Raw genomic sequence first — 16,977 nt, forward strand, 5'->3', positions numbered from 1 at the left:
GCCCGTTCTGAGCTATGTTGTTGTTCGTCCTTCAGTACAACTGTTTTGTCTTTCTCCCTCTGTTAAATATAATCTGTGCTGAAAGGGGAAAATGGTAATTAATTAATTCTTGATAATGCTCATTGTTTTCTTGCACAGTTTGTGTACAGAGCACATAGTGCAACCCCAAGGCGTTACCCACGGAGGAGAGCTCCAGAGATGGAACTCTGCCATGTCATAACACTGATGCTCTGAACCATGCAGGGTATTTTGTTCTGCTGGGAGGCAGAGTCTCCAGTCAGATAGTTATTATTGCTGACTCTTTTTTTAATAATAAAAAATGTATCTCCAAAACCAAAGAGAATCAAAGTGTATAGGGAAAGATGTTACTTCAATTTCTTGAAGTCCATAAAAAGCACAGAACTCCTGGAATGGATGGATTATTGGCACTAAACCAAAAATCAAAGGCAAGAAAAAAAAGAATAATACCTGAATGTGTAAAATAGTCTCAATCAAGACTTGATTCTTTTTTAAGTAAGACAACTGGATAGGATTATTATGATAGGAAAGGTTACAGAAACATTTGGGTTATTAAGATCCTAGTTAGGAGTGAGTATCTGTTGTATTCAGTCTTATATAAAAGCATCATAAAATGCAGCCCATACCTGGACAAATTATATTCTGAAAGTCTAGATTCAGAGAGGCTGGGGAGGGATGGAGGCACAGAGAAGGGAAGTGCCATGCCACAAGTCAGACAATAGCTTAGTAGCAGCAGCAAAAATAGAACCAGAGCCAGCTTCTTCCCATCTGGTATGATGGGAACTCACTCCTTCCTTGACCGTCTGTTGTGAAATAAATCATTGTTTGCAGAAGTAAGACACATACTACTCAAATACTTGGCTGCAAATCTATTCCATGAAGAGGTTTTCAGCTATTTATTAAGCTTTAGGTTCTCTATTAGATGTGTGGTCACTGAATAGTAAATTTAAGCCTACTCACAATAAGATTTCTATTCCTGGTAGTGTATTATGGATCCCTTAGAAGTACTCCTTGGAGTCCCAGGTGTTTGCAAATTACAATATCTAAAAGCCTGTGTTTTTTATAAGACTCTTTATACATTCTTGGTCCTGAGTATTTTTTTGATATTTACACTAAATACTAACAGCTGAAGTAATTCTGAACCACCTCATTTCTTGTCATTTTCTTTTGACTACAGCAAATCGCATCATTGACATTTTCATGCTGAATGAAAACTGAAAGTGAAAGAAAGGTGAATTTTGAACTGTTCCTACAACAACTCAGGAATGTAGAATTAAAATTGCATCCAAACTAATTCTACTTCCTTTGAAACACAGGGCCTTGAAGATACACATATTATCAGTAACTTTGGGGGCCTCCAAATGAGTCTGATCAATAGGGAAATGTTTATCTTTGTAAACTATCGATATTTTAGGAATCTCCATGGAGGTAACTGCCATGGCAGTTCAACAATGCCCAGTATATGAAACACATTTATATTAATACCTCTAATTTGTCCAAAATGCCCTTTTTCCATTCTTGCAATAGCTAGAAAAAGGTATTGCATTAGATTTCCAGTTACTAGCAGAATACTCAGTTAATTCAGTTAAGAGATGTCTTCCTGTTGGAAATAAATGTAAACCAGTATAGGAAAGCTGAACTGATCAAACTGAGGTCTTTTCAAAGAAAAAACAGAACAATTGCCGGATGCAAGTGGATAAAAATTACCCTATGGGACAAAAATTCCTTGGAACATGCTGGGTTGGGTTTTTTTTGAACATTCTTTAGGACAAGCTAAAAGCTTCCCCGGGAATACATCAGTTCAGTTTAGCATTGAAGGGGAAAAATAAGTTTAATTGCTTAAATTCTTTTCATTTGTTATTTATTACTTTTGAAGAAATAATAAATGTCACTGTTCAGATACTATTTCTACAGTTCTTTATATATATGCAAATGGTGTCTTGAAATCAACACAAAATGGTTTGGTTGTGTCAAAAAAAAGCTTTGTTTTGCTAGAAGCATCACAACATTTTGTGGGGGTTTGTTTTTTTTCAGTTTGCACAAAGCAAATTTGGAATTACAGCCTTATAGACAAACTGGGATGGGAAGGGACTTCTGGAGGCCACATAGTCCAAGCTCAGACTCAAAACAGAGCTAGTTTCTGAGTTGGATCAGGGTGCAAAGACCTTGTCCTCACAGAGTTTGAAATTCCACAAGAAGTGAGATTCCCCAGCCTCTCTGGATCCCTGCTCCAGTGCTTCACCATTCTCTTTGTGAACATTAGGTGTGATCAGAATTTCCTTCTTTGTAACTTGTGACTGTCTTCTCTCAAACCACAGCATAGCATCATGCCAGGAAGCTAAGCTGGAAAAGGATACACACAGAGGATTCTCCTGTCCAGGCATCCTGGAATTCAAATTCATGTTTATGCCAGCAGCAGGACTGGGGAATGCAGGATGTTGTGGTGATGAAGACACCGGTTGTGATGATTAGCTTTTTGACTATTTCTGTGAAGCATCATCTGAAAAAGAAACTGGCTAATATTTATCACACCAAAAAGGCAGAGTGACAGACAGCCTGATGCCACTGTGTCTCACTTGCCAAATGCATGGTTTTTAGTTGCTCTTTCATATTCTGCCTGCCCACAGCTCCTTTGCCATCTTTACCCTGCATCATCATCAACATCTGTCAGGAAGTCAATCTTTATCTCAGGAACAGTTCATCAGTGGAGCTCATGTCAGAGATGCAGAAAGTGTCCTTGGCCTCACTGGTAATGTGAAGAAAACTGTAAGCCAAAATGGCTTTTTGCCCTTCTGCCAAGGCTCCAAATCATTTTTAAGTTGATGATGCAAAATGTTAGGGTTTTTATTTCCTGTCCATCTGTAGCATTCTTATCCCTGATGTTTTCGCACTGGGTGGAACTGGAAAACTCTTAACAGCCAGGGAAGTGCCTAGTGTCTGAGGATAAAGACATAACTAAGATGGTTTCCTGAGCACGTGAGGAAAGGTGACTGTTTAACGCAAGAAAAAGCTGGGGAAGGAGCAAGCTCTCAGATTATTTTTCAACTGGGTTGAATTGGAGGACCAGAGCATATCACAAAAGGCAAACAGCAGCTTGCAGGACTCACTGGGGGGTTAATGCAAAGTGCAGTTGCTGTGATTGTGCTTGCAAGCAGAATAAAAACCCAGAACAGGTCGTTTGGCACGTCCTGGACATAACACGGCTTTCATTGAACTCAGCAAATGTATGAGCTGCAGGGCTGGGAAATACAAGTCAGAAGTGGCTTGCTTTACACTGCAAACACAAAGCAGGACTCTGAGGAAGTATTTTGTAAACACTGGTGTGTTTACACTGAGCACCCTCACTAATCAGAGCTTTCACCTTGCTGTACTCTTTGAAACAACAGTCATAATTTCTTTAAACAATGAGTGTTTTCTAAAGCCATGGCTGTGTTTTAAAACATTTATTATTTGAAATTCAGTCAAAATGAAATTGGATAGGTGTCCTGTTACTTTGTGGATATATGGGAGAAAAAGAGGGGGACTAATGATTAAACAGAAGACTTTCAGTTCAGTCTTCTGACCATTTGGGCTGTCAGACAGTACATGAGACCTTGCACATTTTTCACTTTGCTGATTTTCCTGCTTGTGAAGTGAAATGCAAAGCTGGAAGATTTCCTCTCTGAGACCCAGATTGCTCATCTGACGGGGGGAGATGTTTCTCCTTGTCATAAGTCACAGCAGAACCGAGTCTCAGGAGAGCCAGCAAACTTGGCTTCCCACAGACACATCGGGGACACAGGTGGGATGCTAATACCTGTGTATTAGAAATATCTGTCCAGAAAAACCTGCTGAAGGAAGGTGCCCAAATGTTCCTCCTTGACTTTAAAGAAGAAAAATTCTGAAGGCTGGAAAAAATGTGCTCAGCAATCATAAGACAAAGATAGCAAATAAATAAACAGCTCAATTACCAAAGTGCTTGACATGAACAAGGACAATTCTCCACAGTACAGAGTAAAATGCAAACTTGTACCAGTATAGACACTGCAGCTATCTGACACACGCACAGTTCCATTGCTTCAATGGTTCAATTCAAAGCAAGATAGGGAGCCAGAAAGTGCTAACTTAGTCAGTTGGAGAAGTCAAACACAATTACAATTACCTGTGACTAAGCAAAATTAAACCATCTGATTCTGCCAGAGCAAACCGCAGCTCTTAACCTGGGGCGCTTTAGGAACCAGCAATAAACTGAACTCTTGTGTCAGACTGGCCAATTATATTACAGTCAGGCCCACTCAAGAGGTAAGTATATTTGGACATGTGAGGAAACACCAGTAGAGACAATTTTCTATTAATCTGGAGCAGACAAAGCAGGTTCCTTGGTTAGCTGCCCTTGCTATTACTATCAAGAGGTGCAGCAATGCAAGGATAATAGCTATAGCACAGGCCCCGGCTCTTGTTGTGGCTCTTTAACAACCAAAATAAGTAGAAACCACCCTTGGACAGATCTGAGTAAGTGCAAGGACATTACAGGGTCAGTGGCAACGATGTGGAACAGAGTAATGAAATTCAGGCATCTCCAGATGAGTCTCAGTGATTGCCATAACCATATATCCCACCGCACAGCTGCATCTCTGTCACTTGCGTTTTGGGCTGGAATCCTGTATCCTATTGTATTGAGAAAGGGACTAGGATGATCAAAAAGGGTTTTTCCACATCTAACTTCTCTGATGCTGTTTCTTTTGAAAAGGACTGTAGGGTATTGCATTATTTCCACCTTTGTAGAAAAGATTTATCTTAAAAAAGATTCTTTATTAAATAGTCTCCTGCTGGGATTCATTTACAGAGTTGGGTTATCTGAGAGCTCCAGAGTGCTCTGAAAATAGAAGAGGGAAAATGCTTCAATGCAGGAGAAAATGCACGCCTATTCCTAAATGTTAATGTGACATTTCCTAGAGTGTTGGACACACAGAGAATGGTGGCCATTGAGTTATATTTTTTTTTACTAAAAATATTCCAGTCAACTCCAATAGTCTCTTCTACTGATCTGTGTTTCTAAAAGTCTCTTTGAAATCTTCTTTATCTCCTGCTTTGTCGTCTTTGATGATGCTGCTGGGGTCAGTTATTTTTTCTGAACACATCTCTTCCATTTGTCAGGCTGGGTTGCATGTGACCACTGAAAACATGCATCAGTTATGGAAGCATCTCAAAGTCTGCTTATGAATGAAGCCAGTCTGGTTTAAAGTGTTGTACAGACGTAGAAAAGCAGTCCCTTCACCAAGGAATTTGTAATCTAACCCTCAATCAGCAGTCAAGCCCTAGACCACCCTCATCCTAACAATCTAATTTACAATATAAGATGTCAGATACAAACACTTAGAGATAAATTTCTGATTATAGAGCCACAGTCTTCCTTCACTGCGGTGTGGAAGTTCTGCCTTTTAAATCCAAGCTGCTGTAGGTCTATGTTGTACTAATGGTTGACTTCTTGCCTTGGTACTTAGAAGATATGCAAGATGAACTGGTAGAAGTGTCTGTATATACCTGGACAACACTTGTCTGGGGTGATGTTGAATTAGGTGTGTTTTATGAGCTTGGTTTGCTTTTATGATCTGTGGGTGTACAGATGATACTGCCTTCACTCATCTGTATCGTTTTCCCACTGGTTGTGTGTTATGAAGAACAGAGCAATTGAGTAAACGGCCCCAAAGGAGACATCCCTGCTAATTGCTCAAAATTAATGTGGAACTTGACACAGGAGATAATTTAAGCCTCTGATAAAATTGCGTATTGCTTATTGCTCCTGGAGGGAATGCTTGACAGCTTGGGGAAATTAACTGATCCCTAACCATGTTGATGTCCAAATAGATTATCCCAAGCACTGAAGTCAGAGAAAAGTTAAACGCTAATTCAGAGGCTCTGATGGTGTCCTCTGAATTCAGCTGTCTCTCTGCTGATCCACGGGTGAGCTAAAGGAAATAAAAACTAGAAAGGAATGTGATCCAGTCTGCTGCCATTTGCTGTCTGATGCACTGTGATGACCTGTTGGGATGGAAGTGTAGGAACTCTGCATCACCGGGTAGCAAGCAAATACAGAAAATACTGCTCTCCTTTAAAGCCGTTCACATAGGCCTTGCAAAGGTCAATGATTGAGGAAACAAAAAGCATCTTATCAATTTTACATTTTTAAGTTATCCTGAAAAACTCTTCATTGTGTAGGATACTTTTCAAGGAACTACATGAAAAAGGAGATTACAGCTACTAGAGGAATCACAGCAGTGGGGATGACCCATTGTCAATGTTAAGCTTCTCCTTCAGTCAATGTGAAGCTGTCACGCTAGAAGGAAGGCGTAAAAATGCAACCACACTGCAGTGATGAAGCTGTCAAAGTCAGAGCACTATAATACATCCCTTTCAATGATCATTTCTTCCTGAGCTCATCAAGTAGAACATCTTGGCTCTGTGATCGTGCTGAAAAACACCATTTAAATTTATTAGATACCCAGCATGGTGCCCAATCTCCAGACATCTTTTCTGTAGTATTCACTGCTTGAAAACTCTTTCAGGACATCTTTCCTTGTGCTCGAGATTAGTCTGATCTTGTCTAACCAGCATAGTGGGGAAGATCTGCAGTATCACAGGTGTATGCTCAATGCTCTGTGCAATTGATTTATTTATGGTGAAACCTGGCGTGAGATGAGGTAAAGGAAAGGTAATGTTACTTATGAATCAAATTATCCTTCTTTTGTGTACTCATTTAAGAACACAATCTTGCCGGAGGCTTAAAAGCTTTGGCTTCACTTTACAGACACTTTGACTCTGTCTGGTTGTACAATTTTTTTACCCTTACATGTCACAGCAACATCTCTGTATCCGGTCCTATAAAGATTGATTTCAGATGAGCAGGAGCCAGTAGATGCTGGTTGTACCTGGACTGTGTTCTTTAACAGATGTAGCTCAGCAATAATTCATGTAGTTGAATCCAAGATCAAAATATGAATACATGATGTAAAAAAACAAATCACAGTTCTGAGTTTGGTTTTTTCCTTTCCATTTAACCAACAGTAACAGAGAGAAGAATCAGATGACCTGCAACAACAGGTCTTTCTCATTTCTTTTGTACTTCATTGCTGAAATGATCATTTTTCTCTCTGAAAGAGTGAGAGGGCAACATGGGACCTTATTACTATTTGTAGAGAGTTTTCTTTGGTGATGGTTTTACCACACCAAGTTTGTAACTGTTGAAACATGATATGGATCCAAAAGCCTGGTAAAGTGAAAGGCTGTTCTGTAGAAGAGGGTAATGGGGTACAATTTCAGTTATAGGGTAACAAATAGAGCTTGCATCAGACAACATAAGGGTAGGAGACATCGCTGTAACTTAATTTGCACAAAGGAATTGTGGAAATAAGTTAGTTAATTGCTGCAGCAACCTACAGGGTGTCCAGCCACAAGAACCTGTAAGTGTGTAAAAAGACAAGTAAGAGTTCACAAGTTTCATCCTGGAAAATACTGGAAGTGCCTAGGAAAGTCTGAGAACTCGCAGGTATTTTCAGGGCTCCATAGAGGTTTATCCTGAATCCATCTCATGCATCAATTGATCTTGTACACCAGGCTGCCAAAGGAGAAGCTCTCTGGTCCCTTCTTACTGTTCATACTGATTTATGAACCAGATCTGAATGCAAACTGTAGATGTGTCTTTCTCTGTTCTCTTGAAATATAGTGGAAGGTCAAATCTGGCTGCAGATTCAAATAGAGAATTTCAGGCCTATCTGTGATTTATACTGGTCTGTCGTGCCTGTAACATGAAAAGTACTCTGTTTAACGAGAAAGTGGACTCTGTTTCTCTTCCAGCTCCCATATCCCTGATTCAATCTAAACCACATTTCCTTCACAAAGAACCTTTCAAAAGCAAAGAATTTCAAAAATCACTGCTATGAGTGGTCCAAGAACCTACATTGTAAAGAAGTCCCCAAATGATCTATCACCATTGCAGATTTGTTTGCTAGCTGGGATTTCTTGGTCCAGCAATGGGTCAATTTTCATACACAGACAGAAAGACCTTTTGTTTTCCCAAGTATGTGTGAATCTTGTGGAATCCCTTTAGAAGAAAAAAAACAACATATCTTTAGCTTCAAAGTGTAACGCCAGAACCAGTTGCTTTGAAAACATCCTTGCCTCTAATGTGTTTTTCATTAGGAAAATGTATTTCCAAACTGAAATTAGTACCAGTTTTCAGGAAGGACTCAAGTGTGTGCTTGCCTTGACATCTGTTGGTATAAATAATGTAGTAAAATGTAAATTCAGAATTATTTATGTGTATTTGAGAAGATAACTTGTTACTGGGTAGTAATTCTGACAACCTGCTTGTAAATGCAGAGCTGTGCTCAATTCAAATACTACACCCTGCATAAAGGAACGGAGTAATTATTGCTGGATCACACTTGCAGATTGGTTTTACAAGTTGCAACCAAATAAAAATGAGAAATTGCAGACTGGCAGTGAAATGTCACCAGGGAGCAGCCTTGGGGACAGTTAAGCTTGGAAAAGAAGTTTACAGTGAAAGCTGATTTGCTGTTGTGATTTACATTTCCAATAAAGCTAAACCCCAGGGGAATTTTGGCCTGTGAGGGGTGTTTGCAAGCTGGTGAATGCAGAACATGGACGTTCTCCATTAACCAGATTTTAAAATTCGCCCCAAAAATATCCTTGCAGAATGAAAAGCTGCATGCTGTGCATTAATATTAGGGACAACTACATTAATAAGGCAATAATTAATTGGCAGTTGCCCTAACAGGCCTCTCTGACCTTAGTTCCAGATTCAACCATTATTGCTTTTCAAAGGATTCATCATTCAAAGCAACCTCCTCCCCTTTTTTCTTATGCTGCATAAAGGACTGGTAAATAACATGCATTCTTTCTGCAAACAGCGAGATTGACTTGCTGGGAGCAGTTTAAATGCTTGAATGTTAAAAGCAGAAATTTGAGCATACATTTCACTGCTCTTACTTCAATTTTCGAGCATTGTGCCCTCCCGCCTTGAGTGAAAGGTGCTGCTTTATGGTGTTCATAACAATAGTAGAACCAGAATTTCTCTACCCAGCTCCACAGGCGCTATTTGAGGTCGCTGCTCTGTTTTGTGCCTCTGGCTTAAGTGAAAGCTTTATGTATTCTTGCTGTTTATCCTGTCAAAGACTTCCAGTTTCTATTAATCTACTGAGAAGAAAACTCAGTGATCTGCAAGCAGGTTCAGAGGCAACTGTGTGGGGTGGCAGCATTTACCACAAGGGCAGATCAGGCAGCTGGGGGCCAGTGACCAGTTCCATACCTTCTTTTAATCTGCCCTTACATTTCCATCAGAGCTCTTTCCCAGCACATCATTTTTATCCAACATGCACTAAAACCAAACTTTCTTGGTTTCTTGCCTGGTTTACATTTAAGAGGATGAGCTTGTGCTTCTTTAGTTTAATTCCACATCAATTCATAAATTCTTTTCCCACTGGAAGGCTTCAGGTTTTCTGGCTGTGCTGAAAGTAGCATTTGGCTACTATCATAAGTCCTACTTCAGACAACTTAATCTATTCAAAATAGCGCTGAAAGGAAAAAGAAGCACTATTGCAAACAAAGGCTTGTGTATCCTTATCTAAGGATGAGAACCTTATGGCTGTAAGAGACAAGTTTTATCTTTGGATCCAGCTGTAACGCTTTAAGACATTACTACTTCAGCTCTTTGCCCTGTCTACTCAGCCTAGAGTACAACTAGCTTATGTATGCCTTGTGACTGCAAATGCATCTGAGTTAGTGAAAATGCACTTTGTATTATATAGTTCCTGAGACAGTGAAGATGCTTGGAGTTCAGAAGAGACATGAGATCAAATCTAATCCTCTGTGCACAGCAGGCAATTGTATTTCCCCTCTTTGTTGAGCCCAGTGGTTTATTCAAGCATTTATTCCAGAAAGAGAGCATTCTTGCTTTGTGTAGTAGAAGAAAAGGTGAATCAATTGCCTTGACTGTTTCTTCCAGAGGTTAAACACCTTCCCTTATAAAAATGTGTGCCTAGTTTGCTGTTTCAATTTGTCTGTCTTCAGCCTTCAGCCACTGATTCTTCTTGTCCTGTCATGCTGTGCTCAGCTGCATGATACCAGGTCAGCCCCCAGCAAAACATCATCCTCTCTCTTCACCCACAGCCCAAGGCAGCATGGTTCACTTTCTATAGTTTGATGCCCCATCACAGTAGGTTTTGTTAATTGGATGCAATCTCCTCTGTGTCCCAGGTCAGTAATTCTTGTAGTATGCCATCCCATTCACTGCAATTAAATCACCCACGGCAAAAATGTGCTCAATTTATGACTGACTCCTCCGTGCACTCGTGTAATAATCCTCAGATAAACTGATCATGAGATTGTACTGCTTAAAGCCAGTGTTTATCTTTCCAAGCACTTAAGGCATTAAGTATCAGTATGAGAGGAAAATGAAATGCTGGCAGAGAGTTTTCAGAAACAAACATGAACTGGAATATTAAAAGGCTTGATGCAAGGAGGGCCATCTACCAGATTTGTGGTTTCATCTGACAGGTCCTAGCTTTTAAATAAGGAGGAGGAAGAGAACAGATTTTGTAGTGTGTCTGATTTACAGCTCTGATGTAAGACATACATCTCTGTATACATAGTGGTTGACATTCTGGATCAAATAACTCCATAATTACATCCACATTAGCCCAGTGGCAGCATGATTTTGGAAGCTTGAGGATCCTCCTGAAAGTTTGCCTAAGTATGTTAAAAAGAAGATAAGTTTGATGCAAGATGCTTCTAGGAAAACAGCTCACCAGGGAAAGGAAGTGCTGATTTCTGACTTTGTTTTTCATGACTCTGAAATGCTTTTATTAACCCTGTAAATTCCATCTGAACCGAAGGTGTTTAGGGAAAAGAACTCAAACTCTTTCCAAAGAGAATATGGTGTCTGGTGACAGCCAGCACAAGGATATTGGAAACAGCTGCTTGTCTGGGAAGTGCAGAGAATACTGATACCTCGATAAGGACGCTGAAACCCTTTCATTGCAAAATGGACAAGAGTCACTTTTTAGCTAGAAAGCAGTGTAGTGCTGCTCCCTATTCTTACTAGTTAAGTTCAAATGCTTTTAATAGCCTACACAGAATATTTTGGTACTTGATAGCATGAATATAATTTTATGATAAAGACTTATAATTTTTTCTGAAATAAAAAAAAGCTAGTAATTTTTTGCATAAAATTTTTGCAGGATTTCTCAAGAATTGTGACAGCTTTTATTTTCATTTTGGTTTGGAACTCAGCAAAACTGAAATATTGAAATTTTAAGTTAAAATTAAGTTAAATACACTTTTCATGCTCTTTGGTATGATAACACACCCTTTACTGTTACATTCTAGATGGAAAAGAGCTGAAAATTTAGACTTGGTCACAGCACACTTTAAGTCTTTTCTGAGCCCTGTATTCTGTAGTGAGATTTCGTCTGTTTTCTCACTTGAAACATTTCTTGGTGCATAGTAACCTAGAAATCAGTGTGAGAAGGCATCCTTCCACCTTTGCAGAGGGGTAATCTCACTACAGCTTTTTTGCTCTCGGAGTCTCTGACTCCACTGAGGATACCCCTGAGACATGTTGGATTCCTGATTTTGGCAAAACACTTCCTCCCATGAAAAATGATGTCAGAATCAACTTCAGTGGGACAGGATTCAACTCTTATTATTTTTAGCTCACATCACTAATATCCTCACTGGAGTCTTGCCCTGTGTGTAATAAAACCTAGCTTAAATTGCTGGGTTCAGCTGTTGCCTTGAACAGATGCATTGCTGTAATTTGCCAATAGGATGTATTACATCCTGATTACAGTTTCTGTTGAGTGATAGGCCAAAATTACGAGGCAGAAATGTGGCTAATCACGATAAAGAAGATAAGTCTATTAATGTACTGCCCACATTTAATATTTGCAGAACAGATGCTGTTTGTTCCCCTTCTGCAGCATTTACATGGAAATGTGTTTTCATTCTGAAGACACCTTAAGGTAAATGAAAAACCTTATCGGACGTTTTGATGGAGGAGGGAGAAAGCTGAAACATCTTGGAAGGTTTCTTTCTGTTTCTCAGCCCTGTTAAACTTACACAAATCAATCAGTTGCTGTAAGATGAGCCAAGTGAGCTACGCCAGGCCAGAAACAGATGTCTGTGAAAGCTGAAGTGACCATCTTTAGCAGATGGATTGCCAGCATAGGTGCAAATCATACTAGTAAAGCCTGTACCACGCCAGGGATTAAGGCCTAAGTGGGCTGTGAATGGTGGTGTTGCACTCGTTCCCACCAAGCAATATGCAGTTCATCATGCTGCAATTGAACCATCTCTCAGTGTTTCGCATCACTGGACCATAAAGCCAAGCTTTAGATGAGGGCTGCATTAACACATTGCCCCCATTATACACTAGAGAGGTCCCAAAAGTCTGAGGTTTGGGGGCGGAGGAGGTCTCACTTCATAGCTCAATAAGAGAGATTCCACTTCCACAATGTGGAATGGTTCCAGTCTGGGGAAATCTGTGATTTCCCTGCTTTCAGCCCCACCAAGCACTACCACGGCTGTAAGAGATGCAGTGCCAAGAGCAAGCGGAAGCGCATCCGCTGGGGACGAGGCAAGAAAATGAGCTTCTGTCGTCACGCTGAAACAGAGCTTATAGCTCACATATTATACTGACAGTGATTAAACAATGTCTGTTTTTGTGCTCTGTCCCGGAGCACTGAACTGAGATAGACTCATATTGTAATGCACAAAATGTCTTGCATCTCCTCTTCACCCGTCTCTGCAGCACCTCCGGTGCCTTGTTGCTAAATAACTGCAACAATTCAAGCTGGAGAGATTAGGTCACCCCAGGGGTCTGTGCAGCAGAGCCTACTTAACACCAGCCAGTAATCTGGCATCATGCACTCTTTGGGACAGCAGGCTATAAAAACACAGCGGCGGTTTCCATGGGCTGCTCTGTGCAGCCAGGGTTGCCTGGTTAAGCTGTTTTATATTCTGCAAAGGCCCACTTACTCCTCAGAGTGAGAATTTGTTGTTCACGTGTTGCAGCTTGCTATGACTCAGAGCAGCCTTGCTGTCTCCCATGCTCAAACCACGACTTTGCCCCTACATACAGAGCCTTTTTCTCCCTTATGCCTACCGTGGTATCCTAAACATGTCTTGGGGTGGTTACCCATTCACCCCATCCCCTACCACCATCTGACCGCACTGCATAGAAGACCCCTAGTCTGGGCTTGCTAAAATGAAGTCATCTGCTGTGTCTGACTCTGAATCAGAAGATTTTGGAGGATATTTTGCTGAGTTCTGTTGCTCCCTCCCTACTGAAGCTGGATGCCACCTCATATCTGCTGCACTCGTAATGTGGGGGAATAGAAGATCCTTTGGTGATGCCAAATATAAAGCAGCCGTTGAACCGTTTCAATCTGTTCCTTGCCAGACACATCCCCCATAGTGCTCTTGCCACCACTGATGCTCTCCTTTGCTTTGTCAGAGGCAGAGCAGAGTCTCCCCAGACCCAAGAGCTGACATACGGCAAAGCCCCCACTGGGCTGCCACACGAGGAACACCGCAGGCTCCTGTAATGCAGCCTGCAAGCCTTTGTGCAGCAGCAGGTTTTTGAAAGCCTGATGAAAGGGCTGATAAGGCCAAAGCAGGTTTTGAATACCAAATGGACACAAAACAGGGCGCCTGACTATATCGAAAATACATTAAAAATGAAAGTCCATGTCTCATACAGTCATTAGCATAAATCCCAGGATGGGGCATTATCAGCCCTGCTCTGATAAGGTGAGGAATGCATATTTTAAGAGGCTGACTCCCCAGGCTGGGCTGTGGGGCCCTGTAACACACAGGTTGCTATTTCTGCTTCTATTCCATTGTAAAAGGCCCTTTCCTAGACAAAAGTATTGTGCTCCAGGAACAACAGTATAATCTGGTTTATACTGATCTTTCTGAAACACTCTGAGACCTCCTGATGAGAAGTATTACAGAAAAAAAAATAGGTATTCTTGATTCCTTTTTTGTCTCCACCACTCCAGTACAAATGCAGTCTGTAACAGAGTCCCTAATATATCTGATCAGAGCATCAGCCGCTTGCATTCAGCTACGCTAATGTGCTGTGAAGGATGATGCTGAGGAGGCCTGGAGTATTAAAATAGAGACAGTTTCCAATTTATGCTGTGTTATTGTGATATGCCAAGTGTGAGATCCCAAATGCACCACGAATAATTGGGTTTATGCTTTCACTCTTCATGTCCCAGTCTCTTTTTCTGCTTAGTTTTTGTCAATTGTTTCTTGCATTCTTAATTTTTAGCAAGGAAAGATAATGCAAACAAACATCATGGGGTAAATACTTTTCCAGCAAAGCAACAGATAAGTTTTAGCCTGCAGAGCAGGTTATGTGTTACGCTGGGCACATACACCCCTGTGACTAGCTGCGCTGCTCCTATTACAAACATAAGGGTTTGACATGATACCCATAAAGTCACCCTCTTGAGGAAAATTAAGACCATTTGGTAATGCTGAAGTATAATCTACATTTCAAAAACAAAGCCATTTAATGGCGAATTCAGATGACTCTTGCAAGAGTGATGAGTACAGAGGGTGGGAAGCATTGAATTCTTGAAACACATTTTGCCCCAAACGCTCCTAGGCAGCCACTTGGGATGTATATTCATCAGCTTGGGCTGGGGTCAGGGCTGGGTGTGCTTCCACGACATTCTTTATAACAAAGATAATCTTATATTTGACTGAGGATTTGACAAGCATGGATTTGATTAACTTGGCTGTTGCAGTGTTCGGGGAGCAAGACTGCACAAACAAGAGCTTTCCTGTGGGTTTTTCAGAACCAACCCAACTGTGCTCCAGTGAGGCCAAAGACATGCAGTAATGCTTTTGTACATCTCATGCTGGTTTCCCCCCCCGAGTTCTTTAGAGCAAAATCACAAGGTAGCCTGTCTGAGAAGATGAAATTGAGGCTGGAAACAAAGCAAAACTCCACTAAATTCTCCATTATTAGTATCATTCATTAGGCTTCTTTCTCCATAAGGATTTATCCTGATTTATCTTATCACAAATGACTAATTCCTTCCCATCCTCATTTTTCTCATGTGTATCTAATGCTGCTCAAGCAGTTGCTGTACTAGCAACAGCAAGATGGATATTCCTGTGGTCAAAATAGGACCACATGTGCCGGTACACCATAGAGGCAATCCAAAGAGGAAATATGGGACTTTTCATGTTGTGCAATCTGGACTGACTAAGGGCAAATGGGGTGCTTATCTTGTATGAGTACTTTGGAGTTCCACTTCAGACCACTGCAGGAGTCAGGGGGAAATCCATAGGAAGGACAAGCCCAGGGTCTCCCGTCCCAGTTGGTTCAGCCCCTGCTGGTGAGTCAGCCCCGGATTCAGGGCACTGGACCCCAACAGCAGCTCTCAGGGCATGGAACAGACATGCCAGAAGTGACCTGGAGGAGACAGGCTTAGAAAAGATAATATACTCTAGATAATACACACTGATAATATAAGAAAAGATAATAGAAAAGATAATATACTAGATAATATACAGAAAAATACTCTGTGCTGACTGAGGACAGCAAACCCACCGAAGAGGTCAGGGTGACGCCTTCACTTCCTCCATCCCAAGAACTCTGCTTTGACTCACTGAGATGCCTTTGAGTGGCTGAGAATGCTGTTTTGGGTCTGTGCTGAGCTCTTCCTTGAGCAGTGCATCAAACCCCACACCACAGCTGGTGCTGATGTATTTCCCTTGATACTGCTGCCAGGCTTCAAGACCAGACTGGGATTGTTGTCTCAGTACCCCACAAGCTGTCAAATAAAAGTTTGTCATCATCACTGAAGCATTAAGGCAAAGTCTCTGAGCATCACAAGCTGTCTGCAAAGCTCTTTCCCTTTAGTTATGCCTGTCCCCACTGTCAGTCCTGTAAAAAATAACCATATTCCTTCTTTCAGGGGAAGTTTGAGTAAGTTCTGCCCAGAATTGTGACACCCCATGTAACCCTGTGCAGGAAGCTGAAAGTGTTGTTCTTGCTCCCAAATCTGTTCCTGACCTCTCTACGTTTATTTTATGGGGGTGTGTGAAATTCTTTTTGACCTAATTACAATTCCCACTTGGCATTTTGGTGCTGGAAATTTAGATGTAGAGCTGCTGAACAAAAAGTGTGTCAGGTGCACTGTGGTCACCACTATGTCCCTTTAGAGTGGAGATGAGCAGACAAGGGCTGCAGGGACAAAGATCGTTTTACATTTAAGCCAGTGTTTAATTCTCCTAATAGCCCCAAGATTGCCAGAGCTCAAAGTCTTACACACAGGATTAAGAGACCTCCTAAATATAGGCTTGTTGTTGCATGGAAGGTAAAAGAACAACAGAGTTGCTCAGAACTGTTTTTGAAAAACATTTATTTCTGTCACGGGTTTGTAGCGAGGACTCCCAAGCCCCAGTACAACACAGTTTCCCCCTACACATAATTCTGAAGACAATAATATTTGATGAAAACTGAAAAAGCCATACAAAGAAGCCCCCCAAACAAACAGGTTGATACAAAACAAACAGTGCCCAGTTTCTCTCTGGGCCTCTGCTGTTGAATGTTTTATCCCCACATAGATAGAGCTGCTGCGCTCCATCCCGTACTCATTGCCAGAGGAAAGTTCATAGAATCATAGAATAGTTAGGGTTGGAAAGGACCTTAAGATTATCCAGTTCCAACCCCCCTGCCATGGGCAGGGACACCTCACACTAAACCATGTCACCCAAGGCCTCGCCCAACCTGGCCTTGAACACTGCCAGGGATGGAGCATTCAGAACCTCCCTGGGCAACCCATTCCAGTGCCTCACCACCCTAACAGGAAAGAATTTCTTCCTTATATCCTATCTAAACTTCTCCTGTTTAAGTTTTAACCCGTTACCCCTTGTCCT

The sequence above is a fragment of the Pezoporus occidentalis genome, unplaced genomic scaffold, assembly GCF_034315485.1.
Source record: "Pezoporus occidentalis ecotype Australia unplaced genomic scaffold, CSIRO_AGI_Poc_V1 ctg20, whole genome shotgun sequence".
In the NCBI taxonomy this organism is placed as follows: Eukaryota; Metazoa; Chordata; class Aves; order Psittaciformes; family Psittacidae; genus Pezoporus; species Pezoporus occidentalis.